This window comes from Triturus cristatus, chromosome 1_2, assembly GCF_964204655.1.
Source record: "Triturus cristatus chromosome 1_2, aTriCri1.1, whole genome shotgun sequence".
NCBI classification, from domain to species: Eukaryota; Metazoa; Chordata; class Amphibia; order Caudata; family Salamandridae; genus Triturus; species Triturus cristatus.
In genome coordinates this window covers 580125266-580152518 of record NC_140580.1, presented here as the reverse complement: position 1 = coordinate 580152518, position 27253 = coordinate 580125266, and positions in this window count along the sequence as shown.

Genomic DNA, 27253 nt, shown 5'->3' with positions numbered 1-27253 from the left:
TGTGATTATGTTATTAAACAAGGTTGTGGGTACCTAGGCCTTTTTCCCGTTTTATAGCTGTGATTATGTGTCATTAAAAAGGTAATATTGTGTGTACTTAGGCCTTTTTCCCATTAGCACAGCATGCTTCGTATCTATATTGTTGGTTTTAGTGTAGTGTAGTTGTCCTTTAGCGAGTTCTTTTTCTAGGTTCATCGTCGTATTTATTAGGGTTGGTCAGGCGGTAAGGTCATGATCGGTGAGCAGCAATTTAAGGTCCTAAGGGGGGCGTCACCATCCACGGAGGGGGCGGCCCAGGGGGAGGGGCCACTGGTCCCTCCTAGAACTTCAGGGGCAGGAATATCCGCTAGCTGCTAAAAATGCGGGGGAGGGAGTCACGCTTTCCTTAGGCTGGTAGCCACCCCGCACATACACCATGACGTCAGCATATGACGCAAAGTGTAAGGGCCCTCCTTGTTGGTTAAATGGAGTTCACGATGCCGACGGGGTAGGCGGTCCTCTGTCGCGCATGCGCACCTCTTGGTAAGGGCGTGGTTAGTAGGACTTGACACCGGTTAGCGACCTTGCCGTCCGGCCAGATATGTTAGAATGCAAAATTCAGGCAGGATGTTAGATTCGGATAGGAAACACGCTGTATTAGACGTTTGTTAAGGTTAGCCTTTGATATTTGTCTACGATTCTGTAAATCTAATGTCATGAATTTTGCTTATTCTTGCATAACTGATGTAATGTTGATATTCATCCTTTTATTGTTTTGTATAATAAATACGGCCGGGGGGTCCCTGACCCCCCGCCTTCCAAAGATAATTTGCTTATGACAATTCTTCAAGGTGGTGTGGAAAGCTGGGAGGGGAGGGTAAGCCAGTCACGGACCATGTCACACCGGTGCAGCTCGCTGTATTTACATTAAGTATTTTTTTCTAATGCACCCATGCCGCGTTTTTACCTCAATGTCAGCCACACGCCTTTATTTATAAGCTCACTGTATTTACATTAACTAAGAAATTGTTTTTAAAAGCGCACCCATTCCGCACTTGCGCTTTCACTTTAATTGCGGACATTAATGGTGGCCATGTACCGTAAATCGCATTGCTGAAATGACTGGGACTGAAAGGCCGTGGCCTTTATTTTGTTGCAGCTGAAACCTTGCAGCTGGGTGGAGCTCAGACATTCCTTCTTTGTAGATGCCATTGGTGGACAGCAAGTAAATAGCTTACTGTAAATACGCTTTGTGCCAGCTGGCAGCTTGCTCGCCTCAAGCTTGTGACTCGAGCTTGGGGTTAGAGAAACGGCCTGTAACATTTTTGGTTTCTTTCAAGAAGGAGGAGCACCCCCTAACCCCTGCTGCAGTCCAATGGGAGATTTTCCTCCAGATCCGAGAAGCATCCGCGGCCTCACACACAAGACGCACTAAATCTGTATAATGCGATTATTTTTTATCGCACCTCTGACCCGGAACACTTAACAGTGTACAAAATGTAATCGGAAGCCTGAAGTACCTGATCACACTTCCCAAAAAGTCATGTTCTATTACTTTCTGCTGCTGCCTTTGTTTTCATTGTTGATGGGTGGATTTAGGCCAAGAATGCGGAAGAGTAGTTATATTAATGCACTCTCAATTGGCCTCTGTTACATCTCTCAGCTTTTGGTGAAAGCTGCGACTGCCATACAATGACAAGCATTCGCAGTGCAATAGGCCTCGCATTTGCGAGGGTTTCAGCTATTGGCATTGTAAATGACAATGCCTTTTATGTATGTGTTGGTTCTTAAAACAGATAACTGAAAGACATTGCCATTTACAATGCCAATAGCTTAAGCTCTCGCAAATGCAAGACCTATTGCATTGCAACTGCATGTTTTAATGAAGTACACAATACATATTTTAAACATGAAAATCCAAGCACACGTAAACAAATTGTAAAACAATTTGCCAACACACTGTTTAAAATATAAATAAACTCTCACAACAAAATACATAAATTAAATAAACAAACAGCGAGGGTGACTCAAAATATGTGCACTGGCTGCAGAATTGGATGAGTAGGGCAAGAACAGCCACAATCCAATGTAATGGAGCGCTTCAACAGACAATATTTAATTTTGCTGTTGCACCACCAATTTTTACACTAATGTACACCAGTGTACTGTAACATAAGCAGAAGCCAGAAGGTTAATGTCAGGGTCTCCATTTACGAAGTGGACCAGAGGAACCAACACATTTTTATTGTTTTTCTTTATTACAATTTTTCAGTATGCTAGATAGCAGCTGCACTTTTCTACAACATAACTTTAACACATTGGCACAGCCAATAGCTCTAGCTAAACATTTAAAAGGTCCCAAAGGCGAGAACTATTGGCTATGCCAATGCTTGTTCTTTATTCCTTCGTCTTGCGTTCTTTGTCTCTTACAGTGTTTTTCTGTGCTTGTTAAATCCTGCATTCCCCAGTAACTTTTGAGTTCTGCCAAGCCACCAATAGAGAGAGCCAGGAGTATCTGAGAGAGCCTTTTGTGCACCTTTGTCCGTGAACATCTGGATTTGACTGCGGCGAGAGCTCAGTTGCAATTCATTCAAACTTTACATTTTTTCCACTTCTAATCTGACAGTGACTTCCCCACACGGGATATGTAGAAACAGTACACCTCGTTACGTCATTGGTATCATGGATGATGTCATGGGTAATATTTGATGAGTGTGAGGTCATGAACAGGGCATTTGGAGAGGAAAGGAAATGCATATGTCCCTTATGGCAAGGGCAGTTGCTCCAGGGTTCTTTCTAATGTGTATTAGACCAGTGCCAAAGACCATTGTGCAGGCACGCCTCTCTGCCTTGTGAGGAAAATCCTTATGCACGTTGTAATGCACAGTGATCACTTAATAACATAATCAAATATTTGTATTGCTCACATTAGGCAATAAAATAATTCATCATATTTCTCTCAATCTTGTTCGTAGTTCTATTACCAATACTGATGGAAAGACTTGAAACAATTCAATTTATGAAGGTAAGCGACTCTAGCTTTTAAAATATCTCCTTGATAAAGAGTTTATTCAAAATTGTAATACTTGTGGACACCTAGGTCTAAATGTACTGGAATGTCACAAATTTCAGAGATATCACAATCCGTGTGACAAAATAATTTATGGTTCCAAGGTTTTGGGGATGGCTTAAAGAATATTGAAGTTAATGAATAGATCATGTTGGAAAGTCTGTCAATATTTGATTAGAACAGGAATAGTGGCGTTAGGCAATGTAATAATGAAAAAATACTCGAGAATAGATCTTGTTTACAATGGCGGCTAAAGTGTGTGGGCCAACACGCCACCATTTTTAATTCATTCGCAGCATTAACCAACTTACCTGCATCCAGTCATCTTCATATTACAATACGCCCACAGTTTTACAGCCATCAAGCCAACATCATGTATGACTGGGTAAGCACTACTTTATCTCCAGCAAACACAATATGCAACCACGATCCACATTCAAAGACAACACACAGCAACTTAAGGCTATGTAAAAAAAACAACAAATGGCCTCATAGCCACCAACTCACCCCCCTCGCGCCATAACAAAACCATTAGATGCTATCACACCTACCGCCAGACACACAAAGACACACAATAGTACTTGCTCACAACAATCATGTTTGTTTTTTAAAATATTTTTATAAGCCTGCACATGTATACAAATGATTAGTAGATTTCTGTAACTCTTCCCATCATGCCTCTGTGGGGAGTGGCCTCCCAGGACAGATAGTACAAGGCCAGAAGCCACAATATTGTACATCTAAATCCACAGGTCTCCCAGTTCAGCTCAACGGTTTAACATAACAAAGTCCTGCGAGAATACGAGGTATATTGTTCAAATGTGCAGGGCATACTGAAAGAAACATTAACTGTGAAATTGTAACAGGTTGAACAATGGGTTCCAGGTGAGTTAGCTTCTAACATCTCAGTCAGGAGTGTGCATAGGGAAGGGAGGAGTGGTTGGGGGGGGTTCCCCTCTGGCAAGAAAATAGTGCATTACAGTGGGTCACAGCCGTGCCCCATTAGTCACATCTTACAACCAAGTCTCTCTGGACAACAGGCATGCCCTCACTCCGATAATGTCATTCCTCCAGGGGTCTAGGTGGCTCCCCCATGCATGCTGTCAATCACTCCCCCTGTGCCATCTTCAGACCCTGAGCCCTGCGAATGGGGATGAATCAGTACTCCCGGGTTGTCAAACATATCCACCACTTCCATCCATAGCGGAGCTATCAGTCGTCTCCGTATGCCTCAGGCCTCCTCGCTGCAAAGCGCCTGGTCTTCCGCCCTGGCCACTTCCTAACAGCGGCTTCCCATCTTGCCAACACTGGGCCACATGCAGACTTCCATGTCATTGATATCTGCCTCTTGGTTAATGTAGAGGCCATTTCAATAAAATGGTTTCCTACTTTCTTTTTTTTTTTTTAAATACTTTTTATTAATAACCAAGACAGCGATAATAACAGATACATTGACAATGCGAAGATGTCCACCTTTACCATTACCACCATTCCTCTGCCCCCTTCACCACATAGCAGACCAGTATCACTGCGAATCCAAGTACAACGATCAACCCCCGTGGTTCCTGTTTGTGCTACCATCCACTAAGCCAGAAGTCCTCCTGTCTAACGGCCTTTTGGGACCCTTTACTCAGTGTTATGCTGATCCTGTGCTGCCCCTCCAATTATCTGTTGTCTCTCTTTCCTAAGATCAATCGTTGGAGAGATACAGATGTACCCTCTATACTTATTCCATTTTCCCCATTTGTTATCCCATTTTCTTGGTCACCCTCTCTCTTTGAACACCGCTTTCTCCGCAAGCATGGCGTGATCCATATCCTTGGCCCAATCCACCATTTTTGGTGAGGTGCCTACTCCCCACCGCTGTGCAATGTTCCTTTTGGCTACACCCCAACCCCCTGAGGCCCATTCTTGCTCTATTTGTGTGAGGTCCGTCGCTACCCAGATGTTCAGCAGACACAGTGTGGGCGTCGGGTGTATTGTCTTATCACAAGCCCTAGCCTTTTGCCTGGTGACATTGACCCAGTATTCCTGTATGTGGGGGCATTCCCATAGGATGTGGAAGAATGTGCCAATCTGTGCACATTGCCGGAGGCATTGCGAGTCTGGGCGCCTATTGAGTCTGTGCAACAATATGGCGTCAAAATATACCCTGTGTAGGACTTTAAGCTGCACCAGCCGAAGGCTCATAGGGATAGCCACTTCTCTGGGCGAGGACAATGCCTCCCGCCAGTCTTCGTCGGGTAAGACCCCGAGTTCGGCCTCCCAGGCCGCTCTAAGCTTAGTCATAGGGTCTCCTCTATTGTTAATCAGCTTCCTGTACGTGAGCGATATGGCCTTGCAGTTCATAGGGTCCAACAAGAGCCTATCTTCCAGGGGAGAGGAGTCTGGAAGGGGTGCGTCTTTAGGCCGAGCCAAAACTATAGCATGGCTAATCTGTAGGTAGCGAAATCCCTCTGCTGGGGCTAACTGGTACTTGGCCTGAAGCTCTGGGAAAGATGCCTTTCTCCCTTTTACCCACACGTCGCCCACCTTAGAGATTCCGATCAAATCCCATTTATCGAATCCGGCGTATGTACTGAGTCTCCCCAATATGTCCGGCTCCCATAGTGGGATTGCCTTCGTCAGGCGACCCCTCCACCCCATCTGATTCTGTACCCCATGCCACACCTCCACCGCGCGCGCCGTTGGGCCTGTCAGTCCCAACTTCTTGTGGTTGGTGTATAGGGCTCTGATATATCCCCCTTTTCCCAACAGCCAGTGGTCCGTGCGGAAGCTCGGATCATCGTGTCTCCCAAACACCCAACTGTTTATGGCTGTCAGTTGCGAGGCCTGATAATACCGGCGCAGGTCCGGCAAACCATATTCCCCCATCGTACCATCCCATGGTTAGCTTAGCCATTGCAATACGTGGCTGCTTATTGTCCCACAGCAAATCGCGTACCGCGGCCTCGATCTGCGAAAAATAGGAGTTGGGAACCGCATTGGGCGTATTCTGTAACGCGTACAGAAAACGGGGTAGAGCGAGCATCTTATATAAGGACGCCCTCCCCAATAATGTGAGAGGGAGGGTTTTCCAATGTGCCACATCCACGCAAAATCGCCGCAATACCCCCAGGAGGTTTCTTTCCAAGAACAACGCACGTCTGTGGTGATGAATATCCCCAAGTAAAGGAACCCCTGACGGGCCACCAGGATGGAGTAGCCCCTAGGACTCAGGGGAGGTTCTCCCCGGAGGGAATACATCTGGGACTTAGACCAGTTTATTTGGTACCCTGAGTGCGCCCCAAAAATGTGGAAGATGTGGAGTACCCGACGGAGCGATCGAGCGGGGGAAGTGAGGTACAGCAAGATATCATCGGCATACAGCGATATACGGTCCTCGTGCCCATCCGTCCACCTCATGCCTCTGATCTCGGGGTCCCCCCGTATCCACACCGCCAATGCCTCGAGAACCATAGCAAAAAGTAGGGGCAACAGTGGGCAGCCCTGCCTGGTGCCCCGCCCGAGGGGGAAGGAGGAGGATCGATAGTTATTCACCACAACGTGCGCCCTAGGTTGCGCGTATAGCAGCTGAATCCATCTCTTAAATTTGGGGCTGAATCCCATTCGGTCGAGGACAGCGAATAGGTATTCCCATGCCACGGTGTCGAATGCCATACTCGCATCAAGCGCCAGCAGTATGGCCTCTTCCTCAAGGGTATGTACCCGCCCAATCACTCCGTTGACCCTACGCAGATTACGCGCTGTATTCCGCCCAGGCATGAATCCAGACTGGTCCGGATGGATCAAGTCCGGCAAAAAAGGGAGCAGTCGGTTCGCCAATACCTTGGCCAAAATCTTTGCCTCAATGGCAATCAGAGAAATAGGCCTATATGACTGACACTCGTCCATCGGCTTACCGAGTTTGTGAATGACCACGATAGCAGCTTCTCGGACATCTTCTGGCAGCAGGGCAAGCTCGCAGCTTTCATTATAGAGGCCGAGCAGGTGGGGTGCCAGCAATGAGGCCATCGGCTTAAGTAATACCACCGGGATGCCGTTGGGGCCAGCCGCTTTTCCGGACCGGACATCTAGTATGGCCTTATGGACCTCCTCAGTGGACAACTCAGCCTCTAGTGCCCCACCGTCCTGCTTAGACAGACCCCTGACCTCGATAGTGGCCAGGAGGTCAGCCGCCCAGGCCGCCTGGGAGGCCTCTGGTGCTGCGTAGACTGATGTGTAATGTCGAGCAAATGTTTCCGCGATCTCACGCGGGTCTGTAATCTGGTAATGTGAAGTGTGTGTCCCTAACATGTTTCCACCTCCAGACATCCACCAACCCCAGGGCTTCGGCAAAGTCACGCAACCGGGAACCACGTGCCGGATCAGGTCTGGGGGGGGGGATCTGTCCACTAAGCCATCCATAGTCAAGTTGAAGTCACCCCCTACCACTAGTGTCCCAATTGGGAGGTCCAGAAGCAGCTTCGCTACGTCTGACAATGTCGTGCGCTGCAGACCAGGTGGTGCATAAACTGAACTATGTTGAGAACTCCTACCCTCCCAACTGCCTGTGCAGGCTACAAATCTCCCTAAGTGATCAGTCCAGGTCCTGTGGTGTACGTAGGGACAGGTTTTCCTCAGGAGTATGCCTACCCCTCTAGAGCCGGAAGTGAAGCCCGAGTGTGCCAACATGCGGTAACCCGTCCTATCCAAGGCCCTACACGAATTGCCATGTAGATGGGTCTCTTGCAGGAGTACCATATCTAGCCCCTGGCGATGGACATACTGCAACACCACCCCCCTTTTGATCCTATCCCCCAACCCATTAACGTTCCAGGTTACTAGTCTCAGCCCTTTCCCAACTGCCATATATGTCTAGCCGTGCCTGGTCTGCCTGCCTCGGGGGCATATGATGGCTGATCTCTATTCGTGAAGTGAACTGCGTGCCAACTGGACATCCCCTAGTGTCTCGTAGACGTTGAATGGTTTCCGCTGTCAACTGAACAAAACAACAACTTATTTCAAGCCGAATTATACCATCGTTCCTTCCCCCCGACCCACCCCCCTCCCCCAACTGATCAAACTCCCCTGTAATGCAAACCATAAAAACAAGCCCCCCTCCCTGCTTCCTTGCATCGTGGACCCAAAACTACCCGCCCCCACCCAACCTGCAGAGTGCCTGTCGCCCCCCCATATACAACTCTAGGGAACGCAAATAACCCCACTCCCTGTGCAGTCAACGGTCAGGTGCGCACTCCTCCTCCCCTGCCCGCCCCCGCCCCGAATTTATGTTAGTGCGATTTGATTCAGGCCCAATACCCCCCCTACCGGATCGCCTTGTGCCAACTTTACCATGTACATTTTAAACCGTTACCAGCCCCGGCCTATGAGGAGCAGTTCAGTCCCCTTCTGGTGGGCATCCCTCTTATTTGCCTGATGCGCGTAGTGGCCCTGGGGGGACCATCCCAACAAGTCGATGAAGATTATGTCCGCCCATGGAGCCGCCACAGGCCACCCCCATGCAGCCCGAGAAAGAAGGTCCCTCTTTACTGGGCTTTCTCGCGCCAATGTCACCTTTCCCAGCAACCCTCTGGCACCCAGGGTTAGATAGGCAAACCATAACCAGTCTCACCCGGCGCCCGATTGGCACCCTTCCTCCAGTTCCTGGTGGGTCGAGACGGAATGCGCCCTGGGGCGCCAGTGTTGGCGCCAGTCCTCCTCTGTATCCGCCGCCTAGGGTGTCTTATGTCTTTTCTTCTCTACCTTGCGCCACCCTTCCAACCATTCCCAAGCCTCATCCGGGCGGGTGAAAAAACACGTTTTGCCGTTTGCCTCCACCCGTAGTTTGGCTGGGAACATCATAGCGTACTTGATTTCCTGCTCTCTAAGCGCCCTCTTGACCTCGAGAAAACCGCGCCTCTGCTTCTGTACTCTCAGCGTGAAGTCCGGGAAGAACCTGATCTGACTGTTCTCCAACTTGAGTGGTGGGGCTGCCCTTGCCGTCTGCAGTATTACATCCCGATCTCGGAAGTTGAACACCCTTGCCAACAACGGCCTTGGAGGGGCCCCCGGCTTCGGCTGGCCCCCGGATACCCGGTGAGCTCTCTCGATGGTGAAGCACTTAGAAAGCCCCCTAGGTTGCAGACGTTTGAGGACCAAGTCTTCGACGAACAGGTCTACTATCTGTTCCTCCGCCCGCTCCGGGACCCCAATTATGCGTATATTATTTCTGCGCATTCTTCCTTCGTAATCGTCCAACTGTAGGGCCATTGCCTCTTGGGCTGAGCTAAGCACCTTAACCTGTTCCTTAAGCTGGGCTGTGTCAGCGCTTAGATCTTTGGTGGTACTCTCCACCGTCCCCATTCTCTCGGTAAGTTTCTTCATGTTCTCGCGGATCAATGTCACCTCAGTGGCCACCGTGTCTATTCTCACCTCCAGGGAGGTCCTGACCCCCATGATTGCCTCCAGTAGCTCCCTATTCGAAGGCTCCTGGGTGTCGCCCGGTGGCGCAGTCTCTTGTTTGTTCTCCGTCTGCTGCTTCTGCCATGCGAATTTGTCCAATTTTGACTGGGTCGCAGTCCTGTTCGTCCTGCCGGATGCCATGGTTTAGATTCCAAGGTCCACGTTGGAGGTCCGAGCGCCCCCGCTAGTCGCCGCCGCCTGCAGTGAGACTCCCTACTCGGCCTGTCGGTTTTCACGGGAGGCTCCCCTCACGGGGGTGAGATCTAGCTGGCTAAGACCCTATATGCCGCCGGGCGACCCCACCGCGGTCTACAGCCTGAGGGGTCCCGACCTACCGCCACAGCTGGCGTCACTTTACTTCTCCCACACTGGAGGTCGCCCCGTCTGTCAAGGCGCGGGCTCGGTGGCCAGATCGCTGACCGAGGGGCCTGTCTTCTTCTGTCTGCGGTATCTAGTGCCGGACGTTGATGGGGTCCACTGCCACTTCAGAGTTCCACCCCCGAACGTCCCCGTCAGGCCCCCTGTCCAGGAGCTCTCCCTCGGATGCACACGCGTTTCTCGCTGGGGAAGCCTCTGATCCGGCCCCCTGTTCCTCTTCCACGGGCGCTTCACCACCAGCCCGCCATCCCGCAATTTTCTCACCGCTCTAGGGCCCCCAGCGGCGCCGTCCTGGCAGTAGATCCGCGGCGGGTGTCGGGCGTCTGCACGCCAATGTCCCCCTCGGCGAGTAGCCCACGCGCCCCCAGGCGAGCGGCAGCCACCAAAAATTATTCACCCCCCACTGGGTCCGAGTTCTCCTCAGTTGGCACCTCTCTCGGGGTTCCAGCGGCACCAGATTCCCTCTCCAGCCGCCACTCACCGCCGCCTCCCAGGCCGCCTCCGTCCAGCGATATCAGCCCAGCCGTGTGTTGTAGAGTACGGTCCCCGACCTCCGATGGGGCATGTAGGTCTTCGTTATGTCGGGGGCGTTCGATCGCCACCCCCCGTTGCCCTGAGGAGGAGGATTCCCCCACCGGTCGCACTCTCCGCTCTGCGAATTCACCAGTGCTGGACCAGGCCGCAGCCCCGGGCTCGCGCACAGCACCAGCCGCGCCTCGCGGCACCTTCACCCGCCAGGGGCTTCCAGTCGCTCAGGTCCTCGGAGCTCCGATCTCAAACCAGCTCCGATCCTTATCAAACTCGGCCCGGGGGTCCGCGGGCACAACCGCAGCAGGATACCGCCTTCGGGGCAGAGGGTAGGCCCGCAGAGAAGTCGTGAGAACGGATGTTGCGGGAGTGGTGCATCGGAGTGGAACTACCGAGCGGCCATTCCCGTCAGCGGTTAGCCATGCCCCCCCGTTTCCTACTTTCTTGAGTGTTGGGCGGGGAAATGGGCCCAACAAACACACTTCTAGGGTGCAGGGTAAGTCATGGTACAGTGTGACATTCAACCTATACACCACTGCGGGCCAGAATTCCTTCAAATATGCACAGGACCAGGCCATATAATAGAAGTTTGCCTCCACTAGTGTGCAAGCAAGGGCAGCGTTTGGGTTCCTTTCCATACATAGCAGTCAATTTCTTCGGGGTGAGATATGTCTGGTCTAGATAATTGAACTGAATGATTTAAAACAGGGTGTTCCGGGACATTTTTCTTGGCTAGTACAATATTTTCTCTGTGTCCCTGTCTGTAATTGCCCTCCCTAGGACATGTTCCCATTTTTGGGTCTCGCGCCTAGCGTTGCAGGACGGTACACTGCTCGCGCAGCGCGAGACATTTAGTAAGTGAAAAACGGGGTTTTGAAAGCTGACCACACGCTCGTGCGTGTGGTTTTGCTTTTGACGACAGCCCTTGGGTTTGGCGTGTTTTTTTTTTAAAAAAAAGGCACGCAATTGGGCAAAGGCAGGCGCATGTCCCACCTTTGCTTCGCCCATTGCTGCCAGTGTCTAGCACGCGCAGCAGCGCGCGTTCGCATCGCTGCCGCCCTCCCTTTCCCCTGCTCCCCCTCGCCCCCGCTCCTCTGTGGTGCACGTGCATTATTTAAAAGTGTAAGAGGATTTTCCCACAGTCCCTAGCGTGGCCTCCAAGCACGCAATTGCAAGTGTTTTTCTGGGCAGCCCCTTTCATGCCGTCCCATAGGAATTATTCCCGCTATAACACTGTGTCTGAATTCATTTTGCAAGAGCGCATCTCGCCAACCCTGTGTGCCCTGCGTAGTATAAGACTGTGCCTCGACAGCCCCTTAACACATCTCTGCACAGCCCCCACCCTCCTGCGGAGGTAATTCAGAGTTACAGGGCAACTCTCCAGCGCCTCCTTGCCCGTGCCCCCTCCTGCTCAGCCTTCCGCCGCTGCCCTTTTGTACCAAATATCTGCAAATCTCCTCACACTGAGGGCTGGTCTGCCGCCATCTCGGAGCTCTCGCTCCTGGTTACCACAGAAACGGCGCAAGGGGCGCACTGAATGCACAGAGAGCGGATCCGGGGATTAATTCGGGAATTAAAAGTTCTTCTGGGGAGGGCAGTGGAGACCCGCAGCCTGCATGCGGCGTGAGCATCAATCGACAACCTGTGGATGGCTTCTACCATCTCCTATCAGAACGGTCTGTACGAAAGTCCTGGTGACATCACATGTCATTGGTAACGGCAGAATGTCATGAAACAAGATCAAGGGTGGGCTGCTCTAGACTAGGTTTAAAAGGCCTGTCCCAGGCTGGGGACACAACAGGTTAGGGCTTTTAATGTTTAAATCATATGTACGCTCGGAATCACATGCTTAAGTTTTTTACCTGCCAACTTGAAGAACAATCTCACTGTGTGAGGAGGGGTAGGGACTTGTTTTAAACTGCGTCATCTTCCACAGGGGAATTATTCTATTTTTCTGTTCTTTATGTGACCACAAGTCGCCCAGAGGAGGAAGTCCCGCTGCTGAGGCAGCCGGAGTGCATTCAGAGCGGTGTCTGCGGCTGGAGTGAGGCCAGCTCCGGGGCCCCTTCAGGGGGTGGCAGGGGTCTGGTCAGTGCATGGGTCCGGGGTGCTGGACTCCCGGCTAGAGAAGCAAGCACTCGTGGAGGGGGTTGGAAGCAGTGTTATTTGTTGTGAAACCGCGGGAACTTTTTCGCAAGACTCCGCCCCAGGCACACAACAAGGTCATATAATGTCTGCCTCCAGTCCCTGGAGTTTGGGAGCCGAGGCGCTGGGCGCGTCACTGAAACCCCCCAAATGCCGAATATTTTTATTCCCCATTCTGATGGCCCTGCGGTGTCCTTCGACTTCCTGTCCATTGACATGAGCGAGGAGACCCCGGGCCCCAGTGCAAGAGAGGAAGAGGGGCCACGACTCGGTAATAGCGGAGAGCCGTAACTAGCATACATGGGGCCTGGTGTCACTGCACCTGCTTCACTATTAGTAGCTACAGGTCTCAAAGCTCCTGATTCCATGCGCCGTTCCCTCTCCCATCTCCGTGCTCCTTTAACCCCACCGTGTCTGGTGCGTTTATCACTCGTCTTCACCCTTCTTCTTTCTCCCCCCTTACACCCTCTACTCTCTTCTCTTTCCCTCTTCTTACTCCCCGAACCCCTGTTCTCTCTCCTGTGCCCTTCCCTCTCTCAACGTCCCTTACCCGGCCCCCTTCGCCCCACCCCCTTCTCTCACGTGTGCCTCTTGTCAGTTTATATTGTTTCTCTGCCCGTGAAAACCACAAAGAGCTTTTATCACAACCGATGATAAAATTAAAAAAATTGAAAAAGTGAACATGTTCCAAGACAAGTGTGTCCCACCGAGTTCATTGCGTCTGACCCCCGCTGTTGTTAATTTATTTCCTTACTGCGTTTTGTATTTACCAAGTGCGAAAATAAATCTTTCAAAGCGCTACACAAATGTCTGCTCAGATCTTCGAACCTCAGCTGTATGACACGTTCGTAAATGGTGTAGGCGGAGGCGTGTAAACTGACCTTTAACTAGTTATCATTTGGCATTAGGAAACCTTCTCCTGCAATAAAATGGCTTCTTTTTATAAAGCGCTTTATACTGCACTTCTGGCGTTTCTAAGAGCTGTGAATTAACAGGTAAACCTGTTATGCATTTTAATGGGAGAGGATGTGGCGCTACTGTCAGAGCTGCCGACTTTGGAGCTGGGGAACCAGGTTCCAGTCTTGGTGTTGGCTCAACATCCTGTGATTCTGGGCAAATCACTTAATCTCCTAGTGCCTAGCACAAAATGAATGTGTCCTTGTGTAACGTAACTGGTGCTCACTTAAAGCGCTCCAAAACCTTCGGGTCAAGTTCGCGCTATATAAAAATGCAACCCAAAAAAATGGCACTCAATTTACCAACTGCTAAAGGTGATCAGCTGATCTGGCCTAAGCTTTAAATTCATTACAACCGGATCACTAAGAGTGCCAGCAGCGAGTGTTTAAATCACTAACCCATTGTGTCAGGCGAAGGGCTGCACATGGTTATAGAGTAGTATAAAACGTGACTGAACACGTACATAGCAGCATAAAATGGTTTATTTGCATACTTTTCTACTTTGTTTATGTTATTCAAAGCATGCATGATATGTATACACATAACTGGATATAGGTTAATCTACACAACTGGCTTGCAATGACTGCCCTTTCCCATAGGCTGCTTAACGTCTGAAGTTCTAAAAGGAAAACACAATTTTTTACTGTTTTAAGAAGCATAAATAGTTGTCCACACATGTCTTTCCATCCTAAGCCACCAAATACATCATGCATGGATTGACACATTTTAGTGAGTGTACAAAATGTGTGTGAATACATTTGCACCTATATGGGGGCATACATACTAATTGAAGAAATGCTCCAATGTTACAAAGATATGCAGCATTTCTACTCTCTCCTCGCACTAACGCACCGTGTGCAGCCTTGTGCCAACACAGACACTTTTGCGGCATAGTACAAGGATGCATGGGATAGAAGGAGTATTGTTTTACTGCAGGAAGAGACACCTTCCTCTACAAAAGCAATCCTTTGAGGCATTTTCCTCTTTCAATGTGTGATGCAAAATGCATTACACATAGGAAGAGGACGTAACAGGAAGAAATATACTTCTCTTCATTACACCTCATAGAGGAAGGTGGAGCATTTTGACACATTTCCAGGTTTACTAGCTTTAGTAAATCTGGAAATGCGCCAAAATCCATGGGTGGATGCGTGAGAACGCCCATGGAATGCCTCCCAGCTTAAAATGTAACATAATGCAGGTCAAGCCACTGCAGTTCCATACATTGTTTTACAAAGCTAAGCAAGGCGGCGCAAATCACCCTTTGCATGGCTATTCAAATATTATTGAAGCCTTCGCGTTGTCCTAATCTGGGCTGGAAGTTGGCAGGGGCAGCTACAACACCCTTCTGAGGTCGCTGCTTTTTCAGACTCATGGTGGAGCTTCTTCAGCGTAGGTGCCCATTGTGCCACCCCGCCCGTCGCTGCTTATAAGACACGAAAATCCCTTCTGTATTTCTTACCCCTCTTCCCCCAAATTCCAGATGGATGTTTCCTTACAGATATTTTTGGCCTTGCCTCATTTCTATCCTTCCTTCTCTCTTTCCCTCGAATCTTTTACTGCAGCTGTCTCATTACAATTTCGTTTTCTAGCCCCCTCTCAACTGCCATTCGCTCTCTCTCGTCCTTGCACAAAGCTTTTTTCTGTATCCCCTCTACCTCGTCACTAATGCCTTCTATTCTCTCTTCTCCCTCTCTCCACGCCAGTGTTTCAGCTAATTTTTAGGTGGAGCCTGAAGCAGCATGCATGCAAAAATGCAAAGCAATAGCTATTGCTGTTGGTGTTGCATTATTTGTAGCAATGACAATATCTCAAACTTTAATAATGTGAGACCTATTGCATTGCAAATGCTTGTTGTTTGGTAGTGCTCAGATTCGTTCGCACCATCCCATTCAGGGCACCATGTAGCCATTTGATCAGATGTCTGCTTCCACCCAGGGATAGCAATAAATATAGAACATCATTGGTCTGGGGTTCTTTCACTCCGGGTCCCCAGAGCGCCGTTAAAGAACGGGTCAGTGCCTCATAGGTAAGGAATTGCCCTGCGGGCAACTCACATGATTCTACTGGGGTCCCCAGGGGCATCAGGGTGGAGGCCTCATAACAGTCACCTACCGTCACTAATCCCACCTCCATCCATGTTGTTAGGTGTGCAGCCGTCAATTTGGATGGGGGCTCTCCCCCCGTGGGAGGCCGACCAGTGGAAGTGATGAGGCATACTGTGTGCCCATCTTCGTCCTTTAGACACAGCACCACCAGTAACGCAGTGCAGTTGTTAAAAGTACCCTGCCACCTCGTAGCTCAGGCCTCTGCTGCAGCTGGTGGAGCACCCCCTGGTTTGGTACGATCCCCAGACATCCCAGCGCAGGCCAATTATTGCCATTCAGCCAGGGCATAATCCACTGAAGCTGGGCAGCCAGGTAATATAATTTAAAATCTGGCTTGCTCAGGCCTCCTTCCAAGGCTAGTCGCCTGAGAATGTCTAGGGAAACCCTATGTCTCCTGACATCCCAAATAAGTTCTCTCTGTAACAAGTCCAATTGCTTTAACCTTTGGGCCCACAACCAAGCTGGGAGATTAGTAAAGAAGTACAGCAGCCGGGGCAACATTATGTTTTTGGTCAACGCTATCCATTACATAATGAGTAGTCTGATCGAGCGCCAGAAAGCTACACTTCCTTCAGGGAGCTCATCACCAACCCCAAGTTGCTCTCACACATGTCCTCCAGGGAGTGGTAATTGCTCACAACAATCATGCAGAAACACACACTTGTACATGCCAACACAACAAATGTCATATATCCACAGCTACCATTTACCAATGCATTACAGTGTGACTGCAAGAAAATAGTAATTCAGGCAGGCATACATTTAACAAATAAAATAAACTATTGTCTCAAACGCATCACATTGCAAACTTATTCAGGTAATAGCAGAGGAGAAACAGCCACCATCATCTACCCACACTAACAGAACTGACATTGTACATCTAAACACAAACCTTTCTAAATACGCACATTCACCAACTTGATCAACCATCATGCACCCACACTGCTGCCATTTAACAGTGATCACTTGCGCCATTTCAAAAAATCCATCACACCGTATATAGGCTTTTAAACATCTATAAACACAATTGATAAGTCTATAATTCACATCTCATCACAAGCTTTGAGAATAGCCGGGCTGGGAGTTAAGGTTGACCTAGTATGGGGGGGTTGCACCAGGATCTGAAAGTAGCACCTTAACTCGAGAATTGCTAAGATTTAGAGTTTTATGCCACTAGAGACACATATGTGGACCCCATTACAACTTTAGCTTTTTTTATGGCATTGCTCTATGACGAGTAGCGATCTAATATGGGGTTCTATACATTTTTTCTCTCCACTGGGAAACAGACAACTGAAGCACATTGAAATGTAGACCTTGCCAGCAGATTGGATTGCCAAGTCCTTCCAGTCTGCTTGCATCCTTATCTCTTGCAAGGCCCCTTTGTCTTCTGGTTTTTCTTCACTTTCACAACACTGGAGATCCTCCTTTATATTTGTACCTGGTGATTAATAACAATCTTAGGACTCGGACTTCCATTACCTGTACTGGGGGTGTTCATTAAATCCAACAATATTTAACCAAATGTGTCTCCTGAACCTGCGCCCGCTCAGCCCAAATTGCGTTAAAATACTTATAACACTGAACAAAGCCCATTCCCGAAGAGTACATTTTACTGAGTAATTTAAAGACCTGGTTCCTGCCTTTTAATCAAGCACAAGCAAAGAGAGAGTGAGAAGGAAAGGGCGATGAAGTGAGATGGGGAGGTGAAGGTCAAGTGAAGGGCGTAAGGACAGTGTAATTAGACATTTTCACCCCATGGCCTTATTTCACTTACTGACTTATATTTTTGTGGTCTAAACAGTATCGTCTTGGTACGTAGATGGCATGGCTTTCTTCAGTACACGTCACCACTACAACCTTTTCTACACTACTCCCCCACAAAAAATCTCCACTCAAACAGAGCCTTACCTACAACGGTGTCGCATCTCCAGCAACATTACTACCCAGGCCTCTTGCTCTTTATGTGTTAGATTTCCACCTTCCTTCCAAACTACAGCTCTCCTGTTAATGGCAACCTTCCTTTTCTTCCTGTCTCCAGCAGTTTGCTTGTTCTTTTTAGGTCTCGCCTGGCGATAGCAGCACGCATGCGCTGATCTCGCCATGCAAAAGCATTTTGGAATCGATATGGATTCCAAGCGTGCACGCGGACGGACAGAAGATGTGCACGCGGGGACTGGATGCTTCACTGGCAGCGTGACACTCTGGAGACTCTGGGGACTTTTCTTCCCCTTGGCTTCATTACGTTCACTGTGCTCTTTACACAGCTCTGCAGTTTACGAAGCAAGTTATAGTCTTTGTTGGAAGTTTGAGATCCTGGTGTTCATGGCAACTGATTCACTGTGTGTTCCACATATGCCACTGCAGTAAAGAGAACAATCTTTTCTACGAGCCTAATTTACACTTTATTATCCCGTCGCTGTATCCTTTCCCAACACTTCGAGAAACTATTCAAACCTATCACACAGCCCAGACTGCTTGGCTCATGCTCCCTTCTTTTTCTGATAAAAAAAACGCGTGAACACATTACAATTAGCTTAAAGGCAATTTTACCCTTTGTGATAATTAAAAACATCTTTTGACAAAATGGTGTTGCTTTATGTTTTTTTTTAAGCTTGCTTTGGTGCATTTAATAAATGTATTTATTTATTTTCAAAACATGTTTACAATTTGCTGTTGTGGAAATTGAAGTAGAGGATGTGGCATAATAGCCAAAGCCGCTCACTTTAGTGCTGGGGAACCAGGTCCACATTTCGGGGTTGGCTCGACATCTTGTGATTTTGGGCAAATTATTTATTCTGCCTGCTCCTACCAAAGCTTAATATGACCTTGTGTGATGTAACTGGTACTCATGTAAAGACCTCCAATACCTTCTGATCAAATTTGCGTTGCACAAATAAAACTGCAAAAAAAAGGCAGTTCTCCTTTCAATTTTTGTATTGGACAGTGCTGCTATATCAAAAGCAGAAAGTGCCCTTTTTCTCTTCCATGTTTCTTCTCTGTTTGTTTGTCCCTAACAATATCTCTCTTTAAAAGAAATTGCCACTACATTAAAGCACACATAAAATAATCAATAAAACACACACAAATAAAGTACCTGCACCATTTCAGATATAAAGTAACTATTTAAAAGGAAATTGTTTTTAATTCGCATTTACACATTTTAGTAATATAATTTTTAATACCTACTTTCTTTTACTTATGTGCTTTACTACAAACAAAAGCCAGCTATCCTTCTTAATTATATATATAGTATTAAATAGTGCTTAACTATATTTGAAAGGTAGCGTGTTTTTATATGTTATCTATTTATTTGAAGTTTCAATGATTTCTTTAACATGGAAACTGAGCGTGTTAAAGTGCCAATAAGTATTGTAGGCGCTACTCTGCCATATTACAGTTCTCCCAGCAATATTTACATCTGGGAACCGGGTAAGCGACCACTCAACAGAGGCGCAACTAGAGACAAATTTCGGGGGGGTAAGAAATAATTTCGGGGGGGGGGGGGGGGGCTAATTCTTCCAGCAGTAGGAAGTGTGGAGCTGCAGGAGGTCTAAGAAAGGGTGAAAAAACGACACAGCCTCATTAACATGCAAATGGTCTTTTACAGACCTGTGAAGTACACGGGTGCGGCTGTGTGTGTGTGACCGGGAAGCTGTCTCAGCCCGGGGTGCCACACATGACGGGGGGAGGGGGGGGGGTTGCTGAAGCTCTTTGAGCCCAATGGACGACTCAACACCACGTTTTATGTGGATTAAACACGAATCACAGAATATAGGTAGAGCAGTGTGACGTCTACAAAAACAGCATTGAGGTGAGGATAGGTGGCGTTATAGCAAAATGAAATTTTGTCTGTTGCTATCACTTATCCAGTTCTGCATCTACTGCATATATTTTTAGTCACCCTTATTGTTTTTTCATTCTCTATATTTAATTGTTTGTGGAAGACTTTATTTATATTTTAAATGGAGTGTGTTAGCAAATTGTTTCAGTAGTCTTTTAATGTCTTGGCCTGTTGCTCTCTAGCCATGTTCTCTAAGTGCACACTATGGACGAGTAGATGTTTTTGCATTAAGTAGTGGCTGCATTTGCTTTTTGTTTGCTTGTTGGCATTTGCTGTCCTAATCCTACTCTGCCTTAATTTTGTTCAGTTAGTCCGTATCTTCCTTTTTTGCTAATTCGTTGTAATGTGAGAGATGCCCAGTTCTTAGTTACATTTGCAAAGTGCACATGATGGACATGTAAATATATTAAAGAAAACCTTAAAAGAAAGCACTACTAGATTGTAGCATTTGTAAAATAATTTGCAGTGTGGCTATACCATTTTTATCCTCTTAGAGTTAAATATTTTAGTAGCCTGCACAGGAAAATAAAACTTTATAGGATTCAAATAACACAACACCACACCAGCTTAATACAATTTCAAGCTGTGGCCCGCTGTGTATCAGTGCTATTTACGGTGATTTCTTTGCTAAAGTATTGTGTGCTTTGAGTCTATCTCCATGTGGGAGATACTGTAACGTACTAGATAGCGTTATATAATAAATACATATGTGGTTCTCTTTTAATTTAATCTATACTATAAGATTACATTCCGGTGAAACAAGCTGCTTTACACTCCTTCAAGACTAAGCCTGAAGGCTGCTCTCCACAGTTACCTCCGGACTGTCTCTTCTACTAGAGTGTCCATCCCTGGGAACCAGACCTTCTCTCTCATTTGCGCCTTCATTTTCTCCACTCCTTGATGTCCCCCGTGGGCGAGGTGCGTTGCACGTACCTGTAGGGATACCGGGATGGCAATGCGAGGTCCTCTGAGGAGAATACGCCCTTGGGTGAGGCTTAGTTCATTTCGGACCCTCCACCTGTTCATCAGCCTCTCTTTCTCGGGGTTTGACCAAGTGTTTGCAGCTTGTAGAAATTGGTGCCACAGCCCTACTTGGATGGTTTCTCGGACTTTGATTTTAACGAGGTCTTGTTCCGCGGGGGTAGCCACTTCTTCGAGCGTCAGTGCCCGGGGACACCCCAGTGTCGCGATCATGTCTAGGCGTGCCTCCGTGTCATTATTGCTGGGTTCTTCGTCGCTCTCTCCCGTCGTATCTGGGTGTCGGGACAGGAAGTCAGCCGGGTTCTTGGCACTGGGCCGGTACACCACGTTCATGTCCTAGTGCTGGAGCCAGATGGCCCATCTTTCAATGCATGGCGGCGGGTGAGGCGCTGAGTCTTTGAAGAGCAGTACTAGTGGTTAGTGATCTGTGACCACAGTGAAAGGGTGTCTGCATATGTAGAGGTGGAAATGTCTACATCCCCATCGGATGGCCAGGGCTTCTCTCTCGATTTGAGAGTATGGCTTTTCAGTCGAGGATAGAGCTTTGCTGGCATACGCTAAGGCAGCCCATCGTCCTGGCTCTTGCACCTGGGTGAGGATGGCCCCTAGGCCTACGGGGCTGACATCTACTAGTACTTCCGTCTTCTTTGCCGGGTCAAAGTATACCAGCGTGGTGTGGTCGAGGAGGGCTTTCTTGACTGCTCTTCAGCCGGCCCGACTGCCACATGGTGTCTGCCCTGGTGAGGTTTCGGAGTGGTTCTGCAAGAGTTGCTAGGTCTGGAATGAAGCGTCCATAGTACGTGGCCATTCCCAGGAAGCTGCGTACTTCCACCACGGAGAGAGGGGCAGCTGCGGTCTTGATCGCTTGGGATTTCCGTGGGTCGACCTGTATGACTTCTTGGGTGAAGGTGTATCCAAAGAATTCGATCTTTTGTTGGAACAGCAGACACTTCTCTCTGTGGAGGGTGACGCCGTGATCCAGGAGTCTCTTCAGGGTAGCTCTCACGTGCTGGTAGTGTCCTTCCACTGTCTTGGAGTGGATGAGTATGTCATCACTTACGTTGAGGACGCCAGGTAGCCCTACCAGGATCTCTTTGACAGCGTTCTGGAATATTTCCGCGGCAGAGGATATTCCGAAATTCAGTCGTTTGTACCTCCGGAGACCTAGGTGCGTGCATGGACGTGGTGATGTACCGGCTGTCTTTGGCAAGGGCTAGTTGGTGATAGCCCGCGTTCAGGTCCAGTTTCGAAAACCACCGGGATCCGTTCAGGTCGGCTACGATGTCGTCCATGGTCGGCGTGATGTGGCGTTCCCGCCGAATGGCCTTGTTGAGAAGGCGCATGTCAATGCAGAGTCTGATCTTCCCTGGTTGGAGAGGCTTTTCGGCAATCACCATGGGTGATACCCATGGTGTGGGCCCGGATACCTTCTCTATGACCCCTTGGTCTTCAAGTTTCTGCAATTCTTCCTCTACCAGCGGTCGTAGGTGGAACGGGATCCTTCGGTGTCGTAGGGCTGTTGGCGGGACGGTAGGGTCTATGTGCAGGCGGATTGGGGCTCTCTTTATCTTCCCTAGCCCTTAGAACAGGCTCAGTAGTTCTTCCGTTTGGTCTGCTTGTAACCTTTTAGCAAACATTACCAGGCCTAGGTCTTCAGCTGCATGGCTGCTGAGGAGCATGTCCACCTCCTGGTTAATGACGTGAATCTCAATGGTGATCTCGACGTCTTCTGACCGCACTGGCACGATCATTTTACCTCGGAGGTGTAGTGGTGAGTCGCTTCAATATGCAAAGATCTGCGCCTTCGACGGTCTCAGCTCTGGCTTGGGTCTTAACTTGTTGTATTGCTGGATTCCAATTACCGTTACTGAGGCACCGGTGTCGATTACCGCGTTGACATCTGTCCCAGCAACCTGTACTGTGCAGCGAGGTTGGGGTTGCCTCTCTTAGGGCTTGGGTGAACGAGATCAGGTAGGTTTCTCCATCATCCTCTGATGTGGACTCATCTTGAGGGTAGGTTGGTGGTTCCTTCTTCCTCCCTCCGGGGTGTGATGCAAGCGAAACCTGTGATAGCTGCCTGACCATCTTCCTCATGTGCTTTGGTCTGTTCCCCTCTCTGCGCTGCGTTTTCTTTCTGCATACTGACGCGAAGTGGTTCTTGATGCCGCAGTTGGTGTAGGTATTTCCTTGTGCCGGGCATGCCTGTGTGGGGTGGTCTTCATATCCACAGTACCCACATTGATTCTTTGAGGGTTGTGGTTGGCGATCACGAGGTCTGTAGGTCCTGTCTCGTGTCTTGACTGTGTCGGCTTTCTCCGTTTTGACTGTGATGCCTTTCTCTGTCTCTCGCACTAGCGCCATGTCCATTTCTTCTGCTCGTGCCGCCGACAGATCGTGAGATCACGCCAGTACTAGAGTGTCATTTATCAGGATGTTCGGTTGCCCGAGCATGAGGCCACGTAGCACTTTGCTGCGAATTCCAAGGATCAGCTGGGCTCTGATCTCCTCTGCGGCCCTGTCTCCCGCAAGGTGGGTGGCAGCTAGTTCCCAGAGTCGTGTGTGAAAAGCGTCTACTGACTCGCCCTCTCTCTGCTCTGCTTACCTGAGCTTAAAGTGTTCGAAGTCCGGGTTCATTTGCGGGTCGAAGTGGTGACAGCTGCTGCGTAGTCGTCAGGGGGTCCTGTGTTCGGTAGGTGCTTGAATAAAAGGTAGATTTCCTCCCCCGCGTAGTGAAGTAGCAATGAACGTTTCACTGCGCCATCCTTTTCCTTTGTGGCGATGAAGTAATTCTCCAGGCGACCTAGACAGGTTTGCCACTGTGGCGCAGCCGTGGAGGGGTCTGCCGACTCACTGACTGGAGGCAGGACTCCTGAGGGCGGGTGGTGGGGGAACTGACGGCGCAGGGGCCTGGGCGGCGTTATCCTGATCTCCCTTTGTACCAGATGTAGGTGCAGGGAAGTGTCTAGCCGAGGATGCTGATGCCTTGTGGTGGGCCTAGGCGCGTAGGCGTTGGCGCACGACGTGGGAGTCGTGATGGCTTGTGCGCTTCCAGTGGTATGCCACTTACCGGTCTGGCGTGGGCCAGTGCTGTCCTTTGGCACCCCCCGAATGTCTGCAATTTGCCCTCTTGTGGTGAGGGGCCGTAGATTTCCGGGGACTTCTGTGGCAGGTGTTGCTTGGCAGGGGAGCAGGCGTGTTTGAATCTGTGGCCAGGGAGGGCTGTCTGTGAGGGGCTGAGTCGAAACGGGGTGTGGGCCTGTTGCCGTCTGGTAACAGCTTGTGCAGCCCTCTGGGGCCGGGCAGGAGCAGCGTGTGTTGCTCCCCACCCTCATCGCCAATGTTATGATTGGGGGGGGGCCTCCCTCCCGATACCAAGGTTCGTGCTGGGCCTAATTAGCGCGACGCGTAAATTAACTGGCACACACTCGGTATTACTGTGTGGTGCGGACTGACCCGCAGCTCCGCCCATTTTTATTTTATATGTGCGCTCACGCCAGCTGTCGTGAGCGCAAGGGCGGTCCTGGGTTAGCGCGCGCCAGCGGTAAACGCTGGTGCGCTGACCGTCACAGTAGCCACTTGTCTGGTTGATTTTTTCAAATTACACTGCCCCCTTATACATCCTTGGATCAGAACCTGTTCTTTTGGGGTCCTTCATGATTTCACTCTTTCCTCCTTCTTCTGTATAAGACTCTGTTGGGCCAGCCTATTGAATCCTGTGATATGAGCCTTTATCTGTACGCTGATGACACACAGATAGTCATCAAAATTACTAGAGATGTTCAGACTGCAGCAAAACAACTATGTGACTCCCTTTCAAATTTAATTGCCAACAGCTACTTAAGCTGAAGACACATACAATGGGGAATTTTGTCCCAGGTGTGAAGAACTTGGGATTTAAAAATAAACGCAGCTTTAACACTATCTCCTCATATCAATCCAATTGTTAAATCATGTTTTCTAACTTTATTCACTGAAATGGATTATACACTTTTTTCATTTCCTAATAAGATAAACTGCATAATAATTTGTATCTACCTGTCTAGATTACTGCAACGCAAGCTACCTTGACCTTCCAGATTACTTTGGCCCATATGTTGCCAGTCCAGAAATGCGTGGTCCGACTGGTTGTAGGTCTCTGTCCCAGGAACCATATTACTCCAGTTTTGACCTGTTTGCACTGGCTGTCTGTAAAAAGCATGTACTGTTTTTTTAGTCTATTCCGTCAGTCTCCTCTTAGCAAACAATTTCAGTGGTACCATCCGACTGGAGATCACTGCTCTAAGGACACATTTATATGTACAATTCCCAAGTTCTGTCTAGATACCGTGGGCAGACGGGTCTTCTCAGTGGTGGAACCAGTAGCTGCTTTATTTATGCAAGGAAGAACATCTGGTCAAGTTCTGCAAAATGTGTAAAACTTGTTTGTTTCCCAATCCTCTTCCAACATCTATCCTTGCAGCAGTTTCTCTTTTAGTTGGTTGGTTTTGTCATCTTTTAGTGCCAAAATACCCCGAGGGGGTGAACGCGTGAGTTTTTATAAAGACTCATGAAATAAAGTACATAACAAATTGTTCTGCTAGGACAGGGGGAATGAGGAAACCGCTTGTGTAAATTCCAGCTGCAGGTGGGGTTAAACCTTTCTACTGTGATTAAGTTTCCTGTCACTCAGTGCCACACTTAGGCCAGTTCATGGCACTCATTCACAGACTGCAAACATGGAAATGGCTCTCACGCCTGACCTAATTGAATAATTGGTAGTCCTGGCTCAAGCTTTTCTACACGGTTCACTTTATGGAGAAATTATAGTAGGTGCCTTGGGCCTTAGTGATATTTCAGTTAATAAATAAACATGGTGAGAGGGTGAGAGAGTTGTCATGTAGCAGCGAATGTTGTGTGCCCTTCTTCAGGCACCTCATAGGTGGTGACGTTCTTTCAGAGAACACCACACATGCTGCTTAGGTCTTTCCCCTCTATTATGCAACTTAGCTCCCAACTATGTCCAAGCTGTCCCAAAATAATGCACCTCCTCACAAGGACAGCTGCAGAGAAATAAATGAACTTATTTGATGAATTAAGAAATAAAAAGCGCAACAAATCTGCAAGGTCCCTTTTCTAGGACGCACAGCTGTGCTGCATGCTTTTGATAATTTGTATTGCCACTCCATGGGCTTGTTCTTCCTTTACATGTCTTCTGGCGCACCTGCTGCTTTGATAACGGATGGCAGCAGTCCAAAACACAGCAAAACCAGCCCAGCATGCACTGCGTGCTCCTGCAGGTACATCCCATGGCTACACAGCAACAAGCATTTACAATGCAATGGTCTCGGCAATATTATAGGTAGAGCTATTGGTATTGCTCATTATTTTTTTATCATCGTTGTATCCCTAAATAAATGGCATTGTCATTTCTATTGGCATTAGCTTTTTTTTTTGCATATGTGATACCTATTGCATTAGCAGAGAGAGAGTGAGGTAGTGAGATAGAGAGAGAGAGTGAGGTATTGAAAGAGAGAGTGAGGTAGTGAGAGAGAGTGAGGTAGTGAGAGAGAGTGAGGTAGTGAGAGAGAGTGAGGTAGTGAGATAGAGAGTGAGGTAGTGAGATAGAGAGTGAGGTAGTGAGATAGAGAGAGTGAGGTAGTAAAAGAGTGAGGTAGTGAGGGAGAGGGATGTTGTGAGGTAGTGATATATAAGCATAGAGTGATGTTGTGATGTAGTGAGATAGAGAGAGAGGTAGTGAAAGAGAGAGTGAAAGTGAGTCAGTGAGATAGAAAGAGTGAGGTAGAGAGTGATTGAGGTAGTGAGTGAGAGTGAAGTTGTGAGGTTGTGAGCTAGAGAGTGAGGTAGTGATGTTTTGAGAGAGAGAAGTTGTGAGATAGAGTGGAGTAGTGAGGTAGAGAGTTATATAGTGAGAGAGAGAGTGAGGTAGTGAAACAGTGATGTAGTGACGGAGAGGTCAGATAATGAACCCACATCAAACGAACCCAAAGAAGCTTCAAGATAACTTCTCACACAACCGCTCAAAGATAGGAAGTATCTGTTACAGGTATGCTACAACATGAACGGGGCAGCCTCCAAGCCTTGAGCACAATATTTAAGCTCTTCCACCATTATCCACACAAAAAAATCCTTCGGCAGACCGGACAGTCCTCGACCTAAAAACATGAATAAACGCTGGTCTGTGGGTCCCTTCCTCACACCTCTGCTGCTCCTAAGAGCCAATTAGATTGGTCAATCTAGCGATCACTGCCGAGTCCATAGCGAGGCATTAACAGTCTGAAGTGGGGGCAGCCAAACAAGGGGGCTAGGAGGACCCTCCCAGTGCCAGCCAACCTCTTGGACGGAGGGGTGCAGGGGGTGAGGGCCTACGACGACGTCATGCCGTCTTAGTAGGGAAACCACGGCCGTGGAGAGCGTCGATACCGATGGTGTGAAGAAGGCCTTGCTTTACGGACAGCGACCTCTACAGCTTTGCCAAGTCTTCCCTTTAAGGCCTCAACTGAGAAAACGTTCCACGGCCTTGTCCCCTCGCTAAAGCGCTGTGAAGACCTATCACACAAGCACTAGGACCCGATAACAGCAGGTTAAAGGCCACCAGCGGCGCATCCTCCTGGGATGGACTATCTAGCTGGACCTCACCCTAGTGACGCCGGGAAGGACCGCGCAGCCAAGCAGCCAACCAGCATGAGGACTCAGCAGCAGACACGTGCTGGGAGAACCCGGCTGGGAGCCGCAGCACGGACAACCCAGCGCACACTGACATGGGTTAGGGCAGGACAGCGCCACCACCCAACACCATGACAGTGTCCCTCTCATCCCTCC